The sequence below is a fragment of the Oryctolagus cuniculus genome, chromosome 1 (assembly GCF_964237555.1).
Source record: "Oryctolagus cuniculus chromosome 1, mOryCun1.1, whole genome shotgun sequence".
NCBI classification, from domain to species: Eukaryota; Metazoa; Chordata; class Mammalia; order Lagomorpha; family Leporidae; genus Oryctolagus; species Oryctolagus cuniculus.
In genome coordinates this window covers 46,776,746-46,797,932 of record NC_091432.1, presented here as the reverse complement: position 1 = coordinate 46,797,932, position 21,187 = coordinate 46,776,746, and the positions used below count along the sequence as shown (strand labels likewise).

General features: G+C 51.8%; 1 protein-coding gene and 1 long non-coding RNA gene across 2 annotated transcripts in view; one reads left to right on the top strand and one right to left on the bottom strand.

Annotated features, from left to right (window-relative positions):
- NAV2 (neuron navigator 2) overlaps window positions 1-21,187 on the top strand; it is a 757,965-nt gene that overhangs the window by 285,238 nt on the left and 451,540 nt on the right. The window lies entirely within an intron of this gene.
- On the bottom strand, window positions 1,814-19,891 carry LOC127484394 (uncharacterized). Its single transcript, XR_007911319.2, has 2 exons — window positions 19,817-19,891; window positions 1,814-2,484 (listed from the first exon to the last, which is right to left on the bottom strand). It is a non-coding gene; the product is annotated as an uncharacterized lncRNA (long non-coding RNA).

The following is a 21,187-nucleotide window of genomic DNA, read 5'->3' as shown; positions in this document are numbered from 1 at the left end:
TTTCAAGTAAATCTTCAAATGTCATTTTTAGAAAGTAGGCATGGCAGATTCAAAGTTGAAGGGAGTGGTCTCAACTTGGGTACCCATAAGAGTATTAAAACCCACGGGAACTCTTCAGGAGTCTGAAGAGAGAAGGGAGAGGAGTCAGGCCAGGGCTCCCCTGCCCTCCAGTATCGAGAGTCGCAGAGGCTGCTCCTTCCTGAACGTGCCTTTTGTGGCAGGTACATGCATGTGGTTTGCTTGTTGCTGCTTCTCAAACACAATTGAACAGGTACGATTTATGCATCTAATGTAAAAACAATTCTGGCACAGAAAGGGTAGGTATCTTTTTGACGATTTAAACTAAGCCCATTTTCAGTGCCTATGATCTTTGACTGCGCTATATGTGTGGCCTGATCTTCTGATGGGTTCCACGTCTGATTATTAGGGACAAGCTGCCCACGTTCCCCCCGCCCCGTCCTAATGCCGTCCCCTCCCTCAGGTGCCCTCAAGGCCCTCCTTCCCTGTATCCTGTGGGCCGGGGACACATCAGTGAGTGACAGCAGGCGGCCAGACCAGATACACAAAGACCAAGCCCATCCTTCCCCTCCCAAGCAAGGACTCTCCACTGCCCTGGGGCTGCGGAGCCCCCACAGGGGGCACGAAGGAGGGCTCAGTGTCCTGAGAGGATGACACAAGCAACAGGTCCGAGCAAGGCACCTTCACCAGGAACAGGAGGCCAGGGCGACAGAGGGGAGCAAGTTTCCGGAGACTTCATCAGATCAGGGACAAAGGCATGGGGTGATAGATAACCCGGGTATCAGATCTAGGGCAGAGGTGGGGACTTGGGTGAGGAAACATAGCTTCTAAATCAGTTATCATTAATAATAAAAGCTACTGTTGTTCAAGCACTTACTGTGCGCCTGATACTATGCTAAGAACTTGCACGTGTACTCCAGTCATCTAATCCCAGCAACAGATTTTACTCTGTGCTAGGTAGTATTCTGTAATGAACTCATTTTTCACAAGCTAATAAGTGGCACGGCCAGGATTTGAACCCAGACTATCTGACTCCAGAGTTTAGTCTTCTAACCACCATTCTATGGTGAGAACTGTGCACCTAGAAACTCATTCAATCACATCAACATAGATGTGATTATTATATTTTATATATTTATATATTATATATTTCATAGATGAAGAAAGTGAGCCTTAGGAAACTATGTCATTTGTTCAAGGTCACGTGGCTGGAAGACAGAGGAGCTGAAATGCTGGCCAATCTCTGCCAAACTTTTAGCCACCAGATCCATGCTGCCTGGGTGGAGGTGGAGTTGGAAAACAAGTTGCTCTAGACCTTTGAATTTGGACGTCCCAATCTTAAACCCCTTCCTGAGCAAAAGATGGGCTGTTGTGAGGTTTCAGTGAGTGGACCTGTGTGTCATGCTTAGTAGAACCCCTGCACACAGGGGCTGGCACTGTGGTATAGTGGGTAAAGCTGACACCAGCATTCCCATTCACGTCCCAGCTGCTCCGCTTCTGATCCAGCTCCCTGCTATGGCCTGGGAAAAGCAGCGGAAGATGACCCAAGTGTTTGGGCCTCTGCCACCCATGTGGGAGACCCAGATGAGGCTCCTGGCTCCTGTCTCCTGGTTTCAGAGCACTAGCCACTGTGACCATCTGGGGAGTGAACCAGAGGATGGAAGTTTCTCTCTCTCTCTCTCTCTCTCTCTCTCTCTCTCTCTTTCTTTCCCCGCACTCTCTGTAACTCTGACTTTCAAAATAAATAAGCAGTTTTTTAAAAATACTTGGACATAGTGAATCCTACACAAAGATCTATTATTATTATTATTTATGAATATTGGTCTGGTGATCATTTCTCTGCCTACCATTAAGAGACTGAGCCTGTCAAGGCAAACAAGTGTTGTTTGGAGAGAAAATGTTCCTGAGAGCCGTCCCCCAGGCATCCTTCTCTCACCATGTTTGCCTTCCCTTCCGCAGCGTGAATCTGGCAGGCAAAGCTGCCCAAAGTAAACACAGGTTCAGTGCCCCAGAAAATCTCAGGTTAGGCAGCACAGGGAAGGCCAGACAAACACCACGGCTGCAGCGGAGGGAACACGCTAGTTTGTGCTGACCTCACCAAGCCACTGGGTCCCAGCAGCCGCCCCAGCAGGGCTGCCTTCCCTGGCGGGTGCGGCCTCCATCACCTGTGTTTTCTGGTCTCTTTTCTGGTGTGGCTTGGAATGAGTCACTGCTATCACTCACCACTTCCTGGCTTGGACATACTGATTCACGGGCTCCTGAACTTGACCCCCAGGTGGCAACAAGAGGTGGATTCCAGAGAAAGCAAGTGGGCAGTAGCAGATAGTAGTTCTTGGTGATGTCAGCACGAACTGGAGGTCTGTTGGGGGCTGGGAAGGAGACAGCAGATCCCAAGAGAAGTCAGATGACCCAGCCAGCTCTAGCTTGAGATTCTTGTCTCAGTCTTCTTCAATCCTTCCTGCCAGCCTAGAGAATTTGGACAAGGAGTGTTACAAAATCATAGGGAACTCTAAATACAACATTGTAGTCTTGAATATAATTTTAAGCCCCCTGTATCCGTTACTCTAAGATTCTGATATAGGCATGGAGATAAGATGTCCCTAATAGAGAATGGAGAATCGCCCTTCTTATTATAGTAGTAGGAAGAAGAAGTAGAGTGTTTCTCTGTAGAAATGCTCAAAAAGTTGAGGCCAAATGGAACTGTGTGCAGTGTCACTCCTTTTTTTTTTTTTTCAATTGTGGTCAAATACACATAACATGAAATTTACTATTTTCACCATTCAGTTTCACCATGCAGTTCAGTGGTATTAATTTTATTCGTGTGGTCATTCGGCCATCACGGCCATCCATCTCCGAAACTTTTGCATCAACCTAAACTGAAACTCTCTACCCATAAACCATCACTCCCACCCTGGTGCCCAGTCCCCCCACCCCCATAACTACCACTAGGGCTTGTGTCTCCATAAATGTGTCTACTCTAGGCACCTCACGTAGGTAGAATAACACAGGGTTCGTCCTTTGTCATCTGACTTATTGCGCCTAGTGCAGTATCTTCAAGACTCGTCCATGTTGTGAGATGGCTCAGAATGGCCCTCCTTTTAAAGACTGAAAGATGTCCTATTGTGCTGACATGACACACCCTGCCTCCCATGCATTCAGCAATGGGCGCTTGTGAGACAGGATAAACCGGGACTCATGAAATCAAGGCCCTGCTGACATGAAGTGAGCATCCAGACCCTAACAGTGAAAAAACCCACCAGTGCCCCACTAGGAGCTTCCCAAACCTGCATGCATGCCAGAGCAGCCCATTGCAATGTGATGTGTGATTTTCCTGGGGTGGGGTAGTGAGCTGTACCTCCATTCTGAGCCTGTTGTGAGCGAAACAGCAGCAACAGCCTCTGCAGAGGAAACTGAGTCAACCGCAAACCCAAACGTCAGGTGCCCGAGGCAGGCAGCCAGAATTCCAGGCCTGGTGCAGATTACCGTGTCATGTGCCAAGAGGGAACCAGTGCACCTCCCCAGAGAAAATCCTCTGCCTAGCTCCCCACCCCCCCGCCACACACACACTGACCCAAGCAGCAGCACTTCTCCCAGATGTGCAATCTCCCTTATGTTTGAATATAAGCCCCCAGTAAACCTTATCTGGGCTGCACATCAGCCTCTTGTCAGTTTCCATTATGAGGGAGGCAAAGGACCTGGGGTTGGTACCACTTGGGTTGCTTCTGTTTTTCAGCAATTGCTGTGGTGCCATTTGTGATGTGCACCACAACAGTATGCATCTCTTGATGGGAAGACTCAAAGTCAAAGCACCTAATATGAGGAGACATGGACATCTTCTGTTTGTACAGTGTCTCGACTTGTCAGAGACTGGAACTAAGCAGTAAGGGTAACAACAGGAGTTTGAGGCCAGACCAGAACCAGATTGTAATCCTGTCCTTTCCCCCTTTATTATCCATGTGCTCTGGGACGAGTTCTTTATATGTGCTGTGCCTCGAAGGCCTTCGTGTGTGAAGACGTGAGGGTGTTATGCCCAGTAGAGACAATTATTGTAATATTAAGTAAGAGAACAGGTGTGAAAAAGTCTGACACTTACTGCTCAGTGGATTTCATTGTTGATTTCATTGTATTCATCCAACTCAAACGGAATCCGTGGTTAAGTGGAATGTGTGGTATTTGTCTCATGTAAGGAATAAGGAGACTCAGGCATTCAATGAATTAACAGCAGAAGTCAGGTCTCCCAACTCTGAAGGGAGGGATGATCAAGGAACAAGTCACACTTAAAGATTTATTTATTTATTTGATAAGACAGAGTTACAGAGAGAGAGAGGGAGAGAGAGGTCTTCCATCTGCTGGTTTACTCCCCAAATGGCTACAATGGCCATGGTTGAGCCAAGATGAAGCCAGGAGCTTATTCCAAGTCTCCCACATGGGGACAGGTGCCCAAGCACCTGGGCTATCTTCCACTGCTATCCCAGACACATTAGCAGGGAGCTGATCTGAAGTGAAGCAGCTGGGACTTAAACTGGCTCCCATATGAATGCCAGTGTTGCAGGCAGAGGCTTAACCTACACCACAGTACCAGGCCCAGAACAAGTCACATGCTGAACCCCAATTAATTGTACTGGATGCCTGGAATGTAGATGAAAAGCATTCTGTGTTTGACTAGCAATGTCTGGCATGAATGCAGGAATGGGAATATCCATATATCTGCTACCACTGGCCTAGTTTATAATTTATACCACCTTTGAAACCTTTTTTTTTTAATTTATGGGGCTGGAGTTGTGGGGTAATGAGTAAAGTCATTGCCTGTAACACCTACATCCTATGTGAGCACCCGTTCTAGTCCTGTCTGCTCCAGTTCCAACCCAACTCCCTGCCAATGGCCTTGGAAAAGCAGCAGAAGATGGCCCAAGTGTTGGGCCCCTCCTCCCTAGTGGGAGATCCAGGAGTTGGAGCCACCTGGGGAGTGAACTGGCAGATGGACGGTCTCTCTTTCTCTATCTCCCCCTCTCTCTGTAGCTCTGACTTACAAATAAATCTTTAAAAAAAATCCTGAAGACAAAGATCATCTTCTGCATGTGTTTTTAAACCTGTTTGTTTCAAAGATAATAGGGGGGAAAATTATCTAATGAATGCTAAATTTCTAGCTTGCCTGCTATCAAACATCAAAAGGTGTTGTCCCAAGTGCTTAAAGACAATATTGTGATTGGCAGTTGACCCAGGACTGCGTGCGATGGTCAGAGTCACTCGGGATCTCAGAGGAAAGCAGCTGCCTCCCCAAGGTGACCTCACTGCCCACCAGCGGGGTGGGACAGCGGCAAGGATGGCTTGGTGAGCCAAGCAGCGGGAACACCTGCGAGAACTCTGGGTAGAAAGGCACATTGCATGGCAGGCTGGATCCCTGCCTCCTTAGGGAGAGGATGACTTTGCACCTTCTACCTGCCTTCTGGCCTTTCAGAGTCCCAGTGGCCTCTCTGCCTCTGGTTCCTGCCAGGCAGCTGGAGTGACAGGTGCACAGCCCTGGAGGCCTGGAACCCCGAGGGCACCAGAGAGACCTGCCCTGGAGCCTTTCTCCCCTTCTGCTGCTTCCTCCCAGTGGCTCAGGGATTCCTGCAGTAGGACCTGGCTTCTACAGCAGCACCTGCCTGTCTCACTCATCCCTGAGCCACTCAGTCCCAGCCCCAGTGACAGGTGGACGGTGTACCTTCTGACCACCTTCCCCAGCCTACTGTGCGCTCGCTCGCTCGCTCTCTCTCTCTCTCTCTCTGCCATGTTCCTCCTGCCCTGGCTGATCCAGATGCCCTCCCAGGGCCTCCTGACTCAGTGAACCACAGACAAGCAGCTTCAATGCCACATTGCAGGCCGTGGGGTGCTCCACAGCCCTCCTCGGGTTCAGGCCTCTCCTGGTTGGCGGCTGGTGGTAAGGGTAAGCTGTCTGCCCAGCCCCCTAACATCCCACACTCTTCCCCTGCCGTTTTTGGCCCTTTTCCCACACTGCCAGTGCCGTCTGTGTTCTGGGTGACATTTACTCAATCGGAAATGCAATCTCTCTGGCAGAAGGCAATGTGTGTGTGTGTACGGTGGACTAAAAGATTCGCTGGAGAGACAAAGAGGGGATATGTATTTTAGAAATGCGTGTAATTTCATACCGACTATTAGATATGGTGTGTCAAATAAAAATCACAAGAGCTTGTGTTTAGAGACTGTTTTGCCATGGCAGGAATTATGCTAGCATTTTATGCTCATTATCTACTTTGATTAGATCCACCACCCTACGAATTAGGCCCTGTGGTTAGGTCTAATTTACAAATATACCAAGGCTTAGAGAGGGTCAGAAACTGACCCAAGGTTTCCAAGCTGGGAAGTGACAATGTTAAGGACTCCTGAACCTGTAATCCCACTGCTCCTGGTCCCCAAGTCACCCGGCACAGCGTTGGATGTTTCATGTCTGCTGCATGACCATTTGGCACCCCAGCCTCACTCCATCCCAGGAGCATGCTCTCTCTTCTTCCCACTCTGCTTTCTTAGCCTCATCTCCTTCCTTCTAGAACATTCTTCAGAACAATTCAAGGTCTCCTCAGCCCTCTGCTCCCAACCACCACTGCCATCTCAGCTTCCATCAAAGTTCTCAGTAGAACAAAGGACCTCAACTATAACTACACCCGTATACCTTGATGTTAGGCGTGTGGACTCACCTTCTAATACACATGCTTTCTGCTCCAGGGCAGGGATGACAACCGTGTGGCATGCGGCTGCCACTCCCTACCCATGGCAGACATCACTAATTAATGACAGCACTCCTTCCTGCCCAGCCCAGACGCAGCTCTGGAATCCATAGCACAGGGCACCAGAGAGCCACTGCCAATTGATCTGGCCCGATTTGTCAAACAATACCTTCTCTCTTTGCTTGCACGGGGTCTCCTGACTTCACAGATAGTGAACCAAACCACCCATGAAGGGGAAGGCAAAAGCCTATCTCAGTCATTGGAGGAGACCTCAGACTGGAATAATTCCTTTCCTGGGCCTCCCTCTTTGCCAGCCAAGTATCTTTTGATTGAAGGCTCTTATGAGTAAGAGAAGAAAGTTGACTTTTTTGTTACATGGATGCAGGTCCCACAGCTAGGCATGGAGACAAACCCTGGGGGCCCCAGACTCAAGATAAACCAGACTGGCCAGTTTCTTAGGATGGCCTGTGTTCCCCTGGTGTTGTCCCTGAGCTTTAGCAGTCTGGGCTCCTGTCCCACCCTGGCTATGATGGGTCCGTATCACACTAATGGGGAAGTCATGAAGCTGAGCCTAATTTGCAGCCATTTATAGGACAAGCACCCTTCAAGCCAATATTGTGGTAACAGGGTAACATGGGCCTACCAGCACAGGAGTGGAGTTTTCCATCCTTAGAGCTTCCAGCAAGCCTTAAAAAGGGGTAGCTGATAGAGCTCCAAATCCCACAAGAAGCCGAAAAGTCAGAAACCGCCTGACTCCTGGGCCTCAGTGTACCTCAGTTTGACCCATTAGCTACATATTGGAGGCTTCGAGATGCCAGCAAACCCTTGCCATGGAGGAGAAGGTTGAGTCCCACCTGCTTCTACGATGAGAGGGAATGGATGAGCACTTATTGAGCACCTACTGTATTCTGCCTGCCAGACATATTTATATCCATTCTCACATTGCATCCTCAGGGCGGTTGTGTGAGACACAGTTAACTCTCTGCTCCACAAAGAAAAACCCAGAGTTTAGAGAAGTCAAGGAGGTTGCCCAAGTTACAGAGCTAATGAGTAAGTGGAAGAACTGGAATTCAGACCTAGGAATTGTGAGACTGGAAGGCGGAGGGACTTATCATCTCTGTCACATTTCCTGTGAGGGTGGGGAGGGAGGGGTGGCTGCAGGCCTAGGGCTGAGCTGCAGGGCTGGGCAAAGGGAAGCCATTGTGAAGCCCGGAGCCAAGTCAAGAGCGAAAACTCCCGTTCCCCTCAGAGGACACGGACGCACGCCTGCATCCACTCCTGGGGCCGCGGCGGGTCGCCAGGCTGCCCCTGGCCGGCCAAGGTCCTCTTTCTCTGTTTCCCAGCTCCTTGCAGGTCTCTAGGGCAGATGCTGCTCCGGGGCACTGAGGCATGGTTGCAGGGAGGTGGCCTGACACCCCCACTGAGCTTCCTGGCGGCTCCCGAGCCCCCTTCCTCCCCATGACTCCTCCCTGTGGGAAGCTCAGCCTGGTGGCTCCTGTCCTTGTTCCGTCAGTATTGATCTGGAAGCGTCATTGTGAGCGTTAACGTATGTAAAAGCCCTGAGAGATCATGGACGTTCAGTCAGGCATAGTACCATCACCCCTGATTTTGGCTTTATTAGATTTATGTATGAGCAGAAGTGTGTCTCAAACTTGTCACCATCTACTCCTGAGGAACACAATAGCGGGGTTGCATCCATTTAAAAAAGAAACATTTGAGGCCAGCGCCGTGGCTCACTAGGCTAATCCTTCGCCTTGCGGCGCCAGCACACCGGGTTCTAGTCCCGGTTGCCCCTCTTCCAGGCCAACTCTCTACTGTGGCCAGGGAGTGCAGTGGAGGATGGCCCAAGTGCTTGGGCCCTGTACCCCATGGGAGACCAGGAGAAGTACCTGGCTCCTGCCATCGGATCAGCACGGTGCACCGGCCATGGCGGCCATTGGAGGGTGAACCAACGGCAAAAGGAAGACCTTTCTCTCTGGCTCTCTCTCTCACTGTCCACTCTGCCTGTCGGAAAAAAAAAAAAAAAAAAAAAAAAAAAAAAAAAAAAAAAAAAAAAAAGAAAGAAAGAAAGAAACATTTGGCAGAATGTTCTTGTCAATATTCTCATGAATAACATTTAAAAAAAATTTTTAAAGGTTTATTTTATTTGAAAGGCACAATGACAGAGAGACAGAGAGATCTTACATCCATGGGTTCACCTCCCAATTGGCTACAATGGCCAGGGCAGGAGCAAGTCAAAGCAGGAGCCTGGACCTCCATCTGGGTCTCTCACATGGTGGCAGGGACCCAAGTACTTGGTCCATCTTCTGCTGTTTCCCAGGTGCACTAGCAGGGAGCTGGATAGGAAGCTAACGGACTCAAACCAGTGCTCCCATATGGGATGCCAGTATCACAGGTGGTGGCTTGACCAGCTATGCCACAATGCCAGCCCCATAAAGAGCATTTTTAATCAACCAAATATAAGAAGTGAATATGGTACTAATGTTCATTTGCAAATGAAATTGGAGATTATTTCACCCTAGGGCTGTGAATCACAGCATAATTTCAAAGAAGGAAATCTCAGCATTATTCTTACCATCTTGAGCCCACCACCATCAACAACAACCTGCCATCCCAGACCGTTACGTCCTTCACGTTGTCAGTGGCAAGCCCCCTACGTGCCCACAAGCGAGATATTATAAAATCCACTTCTGCTGATCAGCAGAGGTTGAGATTACGAGAGGTTAAACAAATGTGCCAGTTCAAATAACCAAGGCAGAACCTGAATCTGGTTCTCTTTGATTTCACAGTCAAGTGCTCTATCCGCAGGCTCCCAGCATTTCAGCTCAGATTCACCAAATCCCCAGCAGCCAGGATTCTGATTCAGTTGGCCCAGGGCAGAAGCCATGCACAGTCAGCAGGGTCTGGGTTGACATAGAAACACCACATTGAGCCTTTGCAGACACCAGTCCACCCCGGTGCCATCTCCGCACCCACCTGCCTGGGCGTTCTTCCCAGCTTCTCTTTCAGAAGCCCACGTGCAGCAGAGAATAACTGCCACTCAGGATGGCTGTCATCGAGGGGCGTCTGGGGTGATGGCCTCACGTGTGGGTGACCTGAGCCCTGAATGTTTGCTTTCTCCCTGTAGCCCCAGAGCTCGCGACGTCATGGTGCCAGCTCAGTGGGCACCCACATCCATGGCTGAGATGGTGCCCTCCCTCCCTGTCTTTCTCTGCACTGCCCTATCCTTTCAGTGCCCAGACAATGCTCAGGACCTTGACATATGCACCCTGGAAAGCTCCTCTAGCTCACCCCACCCTCTTTCCACCACCGCCTTTATCCAGCTTGGTGAGACCCCACCTGGCCTCTCACAGGAGAAGCATTGAGGAGCTATGAAAGAGGCTGCTGCAGGCCGGCGCCGCGGCTCACTAGGCTAATCCTCCGCCTAGCGGCGCCGGCACACCGGGTTCTAGTCCCGGTTGGGGCGCCAGATTCTGTCCCGGTTGCCCCTCTTCCAGGCCAGCTCTCTGCTGTGGCCCGGGAGTGCAGTGGAGGATGGCCCAGGTGCTTGGGCCCTGCACCCCATGGGAGACCAGGAAAAGCACCTGGCTCCTGGCTCCTGCCATCGGATCAGCGCGGTGCAACGGCCGCAGCACGCCGGCCGCGGCGGCCATTGGAGGGTGAACCAACGGCAAAGGAAGACCTTTCTCTCTGTCTCTCTCTCTCACTGTCCACTCTGCCTGTCAAAAAATAAAAAAAAAAATAAATAAAAAAATAAAAAAAAAAAAAAAAAAAGAAAGAGGCTGCTGCTCAAGCTCACCCCAGACCCGCTGAATCAGAATTTCTTGGGTGAGGCCCTGGCACCAGCATTTTTGTGCTGCTGTCCAGGTTATTTTTACAAGCAGCTAGTGTCAAAAAGAGCTGATTTTGGGGCCAGCGCCATGGCACAGTAGGTTAGTCCTCCACCGGTATCCCACATGGGTGCCGGTTCTAGTCCCGGCTGCTCCTCTTCCAATCCAGCTCTCTGCTATGGCCCAGGAGAGCAGTAGAAGATGGCCAGTGCTTGGGCCTATGCACTCACATGGAGACTGGGAAGAAACACCTGGCTCCTGGCTTCGGATCGGCGCATCTCTGGCCATGGTGGCCATCTGGGGAGTGAACCAAGAGGAAGAAGGCCTTTCTCTATGTCTCTCCCTCTCACTGTCTATAACTCTACCTTTCAAATAAATAAACAAATAAAAATCTTTAAAAAGATAAATAAGAAAGAGCTGATTCTAGCTGATTCCACTTGATTTCAATGCCACTTCCGCTCCTCCACACCCCTACCTACACTCCACCCCCTCTGTCCCATTGTTGGGGAAAGAAACACCTGCTAGCTCTGTGGGCACAATGACAGTGTGCACTTTGTCCCCTGCTGGGTCCTCAGAGCCAGTGCCTTGCACAGAGGATGTGCCTGGGTGTGTTTGCTGATTGATAGAGTGAGACCAAACAGGTTTTCAGAAATTCAGCCATTATCCACTGGTGCCCGCACCATGCTAACCCCTGGGTTAGCCTCCAGGGACTGAAATCTCACTGTGATCTGTCCTTGACTGATGTTTAGAGGCAGGCAGGGAAGACAGACGCAGGACCAAGCAATAGCAAAGCGTTATCTGACTGTGGGCAACTTCTTTAGGCCTGGAAACACCAGTCTGGACAGCCAATGCCTGTGGGTGTGCTGTGGGGGCACCAGGCAGTGGGGACGAAGAGTGAAGATAAGGACAGTGGGGCCCGGGGCTGGCACTAGCTGGCAGGTGGGGGAGTGGGTGCTGGAGGAGGAACCATCTGGAATGACCTGTGCCCAGCAGAGATCCTAGAACATAAAGCTGCTCATGAAGAGTCTGTTGAATGAATGAATGAATGAATGAGTGATTGTGTGAGTGAGGGATGAGGCAGGTCAATGCCTAGTCTCTGAGGAGCCCGTGAGCTCACTGGGCAAGCACCAGTGTGTGCCTTATAGATTTCTTCCCAGTGCAATCGGCTAAAAGCACACAGCCTGTGACCCGGAACCGTGTCACGGTTAAAAGAACACAGTCCAGAAACAAAAGGGATTTCAACAAAGCACAAGTCCTTTGTTGGTATTTCTCAAATGCCATGAAAGGGCCTTAAAATCCACAGTCATGCGTCTCCAGGTGTTTGAGCTCCCTTCTAAGCCATGGAGAGTCTATCTTAGCCCAGGCCTCCCGAGTTCCCCCATCACAGGCCCTTAGGGCCAGCACGCCCCTCCCCCGGCCTCCCAGGCAGGGCAGGAGGATGATGCTGGCAAAGCAGAAGGGATGTGGGCAGCCCGAGCAGGATGGGGAATGTTCTGGAATATACAAAAAAGAACAGGTTTTGTCTCATCATAAAGAAATAAGATCTGCCGGCGCTACGGCTCACTAGGCTAATCCTCCGCCTTGCGGTGCCAGCACACCGGGTTCTAGTCCCGGTCGGGGCACCGGATCCTGTCCTGGTTGCCCCTCTTCCAGTCCAGCTCTCTGCTGTGGCCCGGGGGTGCAGTGGAGGATGGCCCAAGTGCTTGGGCCCTGCACCCCATGGGAGACCAGGAGAAGCACCTGGCTCCTGCCATCGGATCAGCGCAGTGCGCCGGCCGCAGCGCACTGGCTGCGGCGGCCATTGGAGGGTGAACCAACGGCAAAGGAAGACCTTTTGCTCTGGCTCTCTCTCTCACAGTCCACTCTACCTGTTAAAAAAAGAAAGAAAGAAAGAAAGAAAGAAAGAAAGGAAGGAAGGAAGGAAGGAAGGAAGGAAGGAAGGAAGGAAGGAAGGAAGAAAACCTGCATTTCACTTATGAAACGAGGTTCCCATCCCTTGCCTTAAAAAGTCAGCGTGGGTCCTGTAGTCTGGCAATTTGAAGTCTGTTTGTAACTTGATGGTGACCTCGCACCATCTCAATCCAGGGCGGAGCCCCCTCTTCCTGTCCCTTCTCATTCATGCCATTGACTCATCCTTGCTTTGGGGCTGAGCTGGAGAGAGGGACGCTGAGCCACTTCGTCTATGCCCAAGCCGTGGCTTCTCCAAGGTCAGGTTCTTTCCCATTCACTCATCTTCTCGCTATGTCAGGGGGAGAGTGCTGGCTCCCTTCCCTAGCGAATGACACAGACTGCTGTCTCGGCAGAACAGGTGTCATTCTTGTTGGGTGTTTCCCTCTCTCTACACAGTAGGCCTGTGGGAGACAAGCAGGGGAGCTTGGATTCTCGTCTCTTGTCCATGCTCTTGGGATTGCAGTAAAATGAAAGGGAAGAAGATGGATGGGTGGATGGACAAGTGAATACCATGCATTGCAATTAGAGAGCTGGCTAGCTGTAGCAGGTGCACCGGCTGCCAAGAAAAGGTGCAGCTAGTACCTTGAGGTGTATGGCGTTATTCCTCAGTGCCAGGAGCTGCTCTGGGTCTTTCTGTCTCAACGGTCACCTCTGCAAGCTGAGCGCCACTGTTTATTCCCCATTCACTCTCACTCCCTCGCTCTCATCACCTCCGTTTCACCTCATTGAACACTTTCCTATTACGAAGTCCCAGATGACCTTGCTCATTCCTTTCTTCTTTTCCTCACTCATTCATGAAGAGTGGCTCCACCACATGCCAGCTGTACAGCCTTGAGCAAATTGCTTGCAGTCTCTGTGTCTTAATTGTGGCATCAGTATAAATGTGGACGATAATAGCACCTGTCTCCTGGAGACTGGGGATGAGCAAATGAGCTAATGGCATAAAGCAGCATCTTGTGCCTGGTGTGCTGTGGCTGTATTAGCTGTACAGATCACCTGCTGAGGGCCAGGCCATAGTGCCGAGCCCCTGACAGCTCCTCGCTTTCCCCCACCAGTGAGACCCCAGTCCTCATGAGCAGGAGCTCTGAGCCACCAGCGCCTGGCAGAGTGGCTTGAGCTTGGTTGGTGGGTCCTTCCCTAGCTGGTTCTCTATGAAGTCCAAGCCACTCCATGCTGTTTCAAGGAAGGTGCTCATGGGTGGGATCTGCCTGGGTGTGATGGGACTCCTTCCTCCCTTGTGCTGGGTGATGCCCCATGGGTCAGACATGAAATTGTACTTAAGCATCCAGGTACAATCCTTGGCACTGCTCCCTTGTATCCAGCCAGCAATGCACTCAGGGAAAAGTCCTCACGCTTTGAGCGGGCCACAGAGTCCCCTGTGGCCTAGCTCCCGCCCCCAGCAGCCCATGGATTCTGCTGCCTCCTCATCACTCACCTTGCAACCTCTGATCCAGCCTGCTGACCTCAGCTCCCCAGGGCACCTACACTGTGTCCTGCCTCCTCGTCCCCTCTCCTCACTCACCTCCAGTCTGATCTCCCACAGATCGGTCAGATTTCTGCCTAGGCCTTGGCAACTTGAGCAAGACTAGCTCAACTCCCCGGAGTCTGGTTTGCTGCCTCTTCCCCTCACCCTGAACTCACTGGATGGTCGCAGCCTTGTTGGATTCCCCCAGAGTGGCCAAAAAGGGAAACAGGCCTCTCCCCGTTGCTGCTGTAACCCCAGAGTCTCCTCCACTGAGTTGACAGGCAGTGTGAACTCAGCAGAAACTGGTCAGCTGAGGCCTCTACAGAGCTCAGGAGGGGACAGTGTGCTCTCTTTTGTCACACGCAGAGCAGCAGCTGCCAGCCACACTGCAGGCCCTCTCTGGGCATGGCTCACAGCCTTTTGCTGAGTGTCTGAAGTTCTCAGAGGCCAGGCCCGTAGGAGAGGCTGCTGACCAAGCGACTCTGACTGGCTGGGCAGAGGAGGGAGGAGGTGGGTGCTAATTGCCTGGTTCTTCCGCACCCAAAGAAAGGGCCAGCCTTTGAAGCTAAGCCTGGGCCACGGAGGAGGCAGGAGCAGCCAGTGAGGTGAGGCTGTGGCTTTGTGGGCACCTCTGAGCCCACAGGAAATTATTAATAAAGAGCTAACAGCCGTGGAGAAGTAATGACAGCCTGTCTACCCCAGCAGCCTGGCCTAAACACTTTCCAGCTACAGTGGAATTTGGAATGCCAGTGCGGCTATGGCGCTTCCCCACCCCAGAGCAGCCCTCGGGGGTTTCCCCTTTCAAAGTCCCTGCTGTGCCAAGGATCTGGGGACTCCAGGAAGCATCAACGTGGCACCAAGCTGGGACAGGGACTGGAGCACGGGTGGAGAGATGCGTTGCAGTTCCATAGGAGCCTGTGCTGGTGGTGACGACCCTCTGGGGCTGTTGGCCACCTGTCTCTGATCTAGTGCCTGCGATTGGCCTAGCAGGAGACTGTTTGCTCTTGTTCTTGCCTCCACCAATGTTTGCACTTGAGAAACTCGTTATGTGTCACCTCCCTAAGCAGGTGCTCACATACTTGTTCACTGTTCATGTTTTGTTCAACCTTTTTTTTTTTAAGGTTGATTTATTTATTTGAAAGAGTTACACAGAGAGAGAAGGAGAGGTAGAGAGAGAGATAGAGAGAGAGAGGTCTTCCATCTGTTGGTTTACTCCCCAATTGGCCACAACGGCTGGAGCTGCACTGATCCGAAGCCAGGAGCCAGGAGCTTCCTCTGGGTCTCCCATGTGGGTGCAGGGGCCCAAGGACTTGGGCCATCTTCTACTGCTTTCCCAGGCCATAGCAGAGAGCTGGATCGGAAGTAGAGCAGCCGGGACTCAAACCAGCGCGTCCCATATGGGATACAGGCACTGCAGGTGGAGACTTTACCCGATACACCACAGTGCCGGCCCCTCAGTCTTTCTGAAGACCCTTTGTATCCATAGATTTTAGCATTTTTATACCAAAATAATCTTATCTTTTCATTCCGATTTCCATAAGGTTTTTGACGTGCCCTCTCCAAACCCTCCATAATTGCTCCTCCAATTGCTCAGGTACAGTCTTCTTTATACAGAGCCTTCTATTTCATTCAGGTTTTAGGTTCATTTCTTCAGCGGGAAATAGCTCTTATTTATGATGACTTTGGAAACCATGCTCACCTTTTTTTTAAAGATTTACTTTATATGAAAGGCAGAGTAAGGGAGAGAGAGAAATATTTTCATCTGCTGGTTGACTCCCCAAATGGCTGCCACAGCTGGGCCTAAGCCAGGCCAAAGCCAACAGCCTAGAACTCCATCCGGGTCTCCACACTTGATTGGCAGGGGCCTGAGTACTTGGGCCATTATCCAGAGCATTTGCAGAGCACTGGATTGGAAGCAGAAGAGCAGGGACTCAAAGCAGCTATCGATATAGGATTATTGCAAGCTGCATTCAGCCCGCCGTGCCACAGGCTGGGGTGGGCCCCTGACTCACCCTTTACATTCAGCTCCCTTCACGAAGTCTCTCTCCAGCTGTCCTCTGTCCCAGCTGCCTGTGGGCATCCATTGCTCTGCTCCTGTTCCTGGGGGTGCCTGCCCTTCCCCAGCAGGGAGAGAAGCCCCCTGGATCAGCCCAGCCCTCACATGTGCCCCTGGCTCCACTGCCCCTCCCACCCCAGGCTTAGTTTCAGCAGGATGCCACAGCAGGAGTTGATGTATTTTTTTCCATAAAAGGCCAGATAGTAAATATCCCAGGCTTTACAGGACCATGTGCTATGCCTGCGAGTTGTTTTTGCTTTTGTTTTATTTATTTACAACCCTTTGGAAATGCAAAAATCATTCTTAACTCAGGTGCTATACAATAACAGGCCAAAGACTGGATGTGACCCATGGGCTGGTGTTTGCCCACTCCTGCTTTAGGTAAAACAAACATGTACAAACTGCCATGTGCTTGGTGCTATTCCACCTGCGGGAAGTGCAAGCCTATATAAAGCATGATCTGTGTCCAAAGAGACTGCTCTGTCTAAAAGGCCTTCAAAAATAGGCCCTTTGAGCAGCCGTGGATGCTCCAAGCACTGTGGGAATTCAGGTTTCCTAGGGCAGTTGTTGAGTTTAATCTGAACTCCTAGGAGTGAGATGAAAAAGAGGACGAACAAGATCCAGGTAGAGGGAACAGCAAGCAAGGGCATGGAGGGGTGAAACCAGCACCATGTGTCCAGGGAGCTTCAAATAGAAGGTGCTTAGCATGCTGCCTGGCACACAGTAGGTGCTCAATAAAAGTACTGGGCATCGAACAGCCTTGGCCACTGTCCCCAGCCCAATGCCAAGTTCTGGTTCAATGCTCAAAAAATATTTTGGATCTGTGTGCTTGTTTAAATTCCTCTGCAGGGCTTTTGTTCTAGATAGTCACAGAGCCTGAAGTAGCAGAAGAGCTGTCGCAGTGAGGCCAAGGCTAGCTGGTATCAGTGCTGGTCCAAGTGAGTCCACCTGGGTTCTATTCCCAGCACTGCCACCAACTTCACCTTGGTTGGGCAAGTTATTCCACTTCCTAGTGTTAATTTTCCACCCATAAAGCGAGCATAATGACAGGCCCTGCCTCTTAAGGGAGTGTGCAATAGTGAAGCCGCCCCTGGCAGGTGACCTGCAAATGATGCCCACTGAGACTTCTTCCCCATGTGCTTGGCCCAGGGGAGGGAGGCAGGAGGGGCACGCTGAGGGCGGTTGGCACCAACCCAGTGGCAGAGGGAGGGCATGGGGAAGGCGCCTGAGAGAATCCAAGAGCTGGAATCTCACTCAGCAACTGGCTCAGGCTCGGAAAGCGTCCGTGGCAGGCACAGTGCCCTGTGTCTCAGGAACAGTGGGGAGCAGGGGCCAGGGGACCACACAGCTCCCAGCTGGCAGCTCAGGGTACCTTGCAAGCCAGGGGATTTAGGCCTTCGAGAGGAAAAGAGTTTTGTGGCAGAGACCATAGGTTTGTGAGTATGGTTTGTTTGCCCCTGGCCTTTCTCCAAAAGGAATTTGAGACAGGTTGCAACAAATTACACGCATACAACACGGTTGATCTAACAGAACGTCAAAGACAGCCGTGGCCCAAGAGCTGGGATAAGCGTCAAGTTTGGCTCTGACCCTCTGAGCAGTCTGGGCAAGGGACAGAAAGAAAAGAGGGAAGGACTTACAGTGAGCTCGGGCTGCACACCAGCGTCTGCGAGAAGTTTCCACAGGGCAAGTCCGGGATGAGAAAGCCTCTCATCTCCGCCTGCAGAACCAGAGGGCGGGAGAGGTTGCTCTGCAGCTTATGGGTGCGTTCACTGAGTGCCTACTATGTGGTAGGCTCTGGGCTGGGGGCCTTACACAGAGATTTAGTTCTTCCACGAATCCTGAGAAGTAGATCCTGTTATTACCCTCGTTTGGCGGATGAGGAAACCAAGGAAGAGCAGAGAAGTTATTTCCTTCAGTCAGCGCGTGAGTTCCCAAGCTGAAGTTCAAACCCAGAGAAGCAGGATTCCAGCCCTCTCCTCTCCCCACCCTGGGCACCCAGCTGCTCTGAGAATGGGTTTCTGGGGCACTGCCCCTATAACAATGCGCTCCCTCGGGACGAGTGGGAGCTACTACGGAGGGACACAATAGCCCACTTTACATCTCAGGCATGGTTTGAAATGGAGGAGGAGAGACTGTTCGTGCATTGTCTTCTGGGTGTATTTACACAGACCTGCACCCCAACCCTTGGCCTACATCCTGCTCTTCCTGGGGCCTGCTACCTTCCTTCCACAGTGTGTTAACCCTGGGCATGGCCGTGAACATCGGCCAGCGGGGCTCAGGGTCGGGACCCTGGGGTCCTATCAGGCCAGGGTGGGCCAGGCTGCCCAGAGCCAACCTCCCCAGGCTGGCTTGAAGGTCCCACCCTTCCCTGTCCTCTGCCCCTTCTCTGGGCTGTGTTCTTCTGACACTTCAGTGTGATACTTCCTGGGGCCAGGCGCCTCCTCCGAGCCGAACCAGCCTTTTATAGCCATGGAGATTATTAAGGAACAGCAACTCAGGGGCACTTGGAAAGCAGCTTGGGTCGTCGTGAGGCCTGGGAAGTGCAGCCAAGTGCCCCAGCCTGGAGATGTGGAAGGAGCTATGCCCCTGCCCTCTCCTGCTGGCCCCAGCCCACCGCTTTACCCCTGGGTCATGAGCACCTGAGCGGCCTGTGCACCTGCTGCACTTGGCCTGCGGACCCCTGTGCCCCATCACCACTCTCATTCCCACTCCAGCTGCTTTACGCCCAAGAGGGCAGTGAGCATGAGCCATCAGAAGGCACACAAGCCCCTGTGGGCTCTCAACAGGCAGGAATGGCCACGGCTCCTAGACAGCAATGTTCTCGGTGGAAGGTTATAAGCACCCAAGTCCAATGGTGAAGTTTCCCAGAGAGAGGGTGAATGTCATTGCCTCCTTCTCCCAGGTCTGTAGTAGGCAGTTTGCTCTCGAGTGTTTTCCTGGACCAGGCTTCAGGCAGCAGGACAGGCCCAGAGAGGTATCTCTCGGTGAACACGTGGTGACAGCAGGGAGTGAGGTCTCCCAGAGAGCAGGTTTTCCTGGGCATTTCCTCACTTCCCAGCCTGGAGACCTCAGCCTCCACCCACAGCCTCAGCCTCCTTCAGACATCACAACTCCTTCCTGGGCTCTCTTGACAGTAGTAGGACACAGAAGTTACAGCAAGGGGCCAGACCAGCCCGCCTGGGCTCAGGTCTGGGCCTCAGTTCCCTGACCTGCAACGTGGGGGATTGTTGTACCACTTTGTGGAGGGTGAGGGTTAAAGCCGAGAATCTGAGAATCCCGTGCAGAGAGCTCCATGGGGTGGCTCACAGAGGGGTAGAGCCTAGTGAATACCATAGCTCCTCTCACTCAGCCCCATGAGGCCCCGGGAGACACCCTGGTCACATGCTCCACCACGCACAGCAGCTTCCTCCTCCGGCCTCCACCCAGGACACCTCCAGAGTCTCATCCTGGTGTTAAAGGGCTCTATTCAACTTGGCGCCAGCCCTCACTTCCAACCCGCCACTCCTGCCACCCATCCACCCACCCCTCCAGCTCTCCCCGACTCTCCACCCTGGTTATGCACCGGAAACTCTCATCACACGTCTCAGAAATGCCCTGTGGACTTGGCCTTGGTCCTTCTCCCCAGTCTGCCCTCCCCACTTCTCATTTGCTAAAATAGTTTTGTTTTTTGAGGTTTGATTTCAGTGCTGCCTTCTGTGAGAAGCCCTCCCTGCCCCACATCACACACACACACACACACACACACAGGTATAGGCTCCTATATGGCACTCACCTTGCTGCATGTGGCATGACTGTCCTTGAGTCTCTGTGCGCCTTTATCTCCTTCATGGTCCGTGAGCTCCTGGAGAGCAGAAAGTGTATCACATGCCTCCTGGAACAGCACATAGCACATGCGGGGAAACCATAGACAATCCTCCCATCCCCGAGTAAACAGGGCCTCCACGGGCAGCCGTGTAGGTTGTGGGGTATCCTCCCTGTGCAGCCATTCCTGGGGCCCTGGAGGGTTTCTCTCTGCTCCCTCCATCAGCCCCCCAAAAGCCCAAGTCTCCCTTAAATTAACTGATATTTGCCCAGCAATTCTTAATTCATAATTGAGTTTTCATAATCATGTAATTGATGGTAACAATAGCAAGGATGCTAGCATATATTGAAGGCTGACTCTGTACTGTTTAATTGATGTGTTATTTCACTTCATCTGTATAACAACCCTATGAGACAGATATGATTGTCACGCCCATTTTACAGATGTGGAAACTGAGGCTTTGCGTGGAGGAAGTAGAACCCCAGGCCCTTTGATTCTAAATCCTGTATTCCTCTTCCCTGCACTGAGAGCCTTGTCTAGTCCAGCAGAAGCCAGCTGAGTCCTCATTGCTCGACAGTCTGAACTTCCCTTTTGCTCCTTCCCTGTCCCCTGGCTCTTCTGTCTCACTCCCTTTTCTGGAACCTGGCCTCCTATGGCGAATATTCTGGGTTGCAGATCTCCTGGCTCTCAGTGTGTGTGTGTGTGTGTGTGTGTGTGCATGTATTCGCAAAGGAGACTGTGACAGCCTTGTGTTCAAAACTGGCTCTTTCCCCTGCCAGCTGTGTGTGTGTGTGCAGCTGTCTCAGCCCCTCTGTTTCTACACTCATTTGCAAAATGGTGCTCACAGGACCAAAGCTTGTGGCTTGCTGTGAGGATTTAGAAGCCAGCTCAATGCCTTGCTTATCGTAAATAGTGAAGTAAATATATCTCTCCTTACCTCTCCCAGAGAGAAACAACAGAGGCCTTTAAAATATTTTTTTTTAGAATGCAATTTCTGTGGCATTACGCTCAAGGAAACCATAGCAACCAGTTTCCTGCAGCTTGGCTTCCGGCCTTCCCCCCACTGTACAATGGTGCTGGGACACAGCCTTTGTTATTCCAATACCCCGGGGAAGGCGTGGACGTCCTGTGCTCTGTGGGGTGGAGGCATCTGCCCAGTGGAGTTGCCCAGGCTGATGGTGGCGTCGCTGAGGCTGGCCCAGTCCTGCCCATCGGTGGTCAGCCACAAGGCTGCCGTCGTTCCCACTGGCCACTTGATTCATCTTCTAAGGGCTGCCTCGGTGTGGGTGAGGCCAGAGCAGCTGGCCCCCCCTTTTATGAGGATAAAAGCAGCATCTGGTT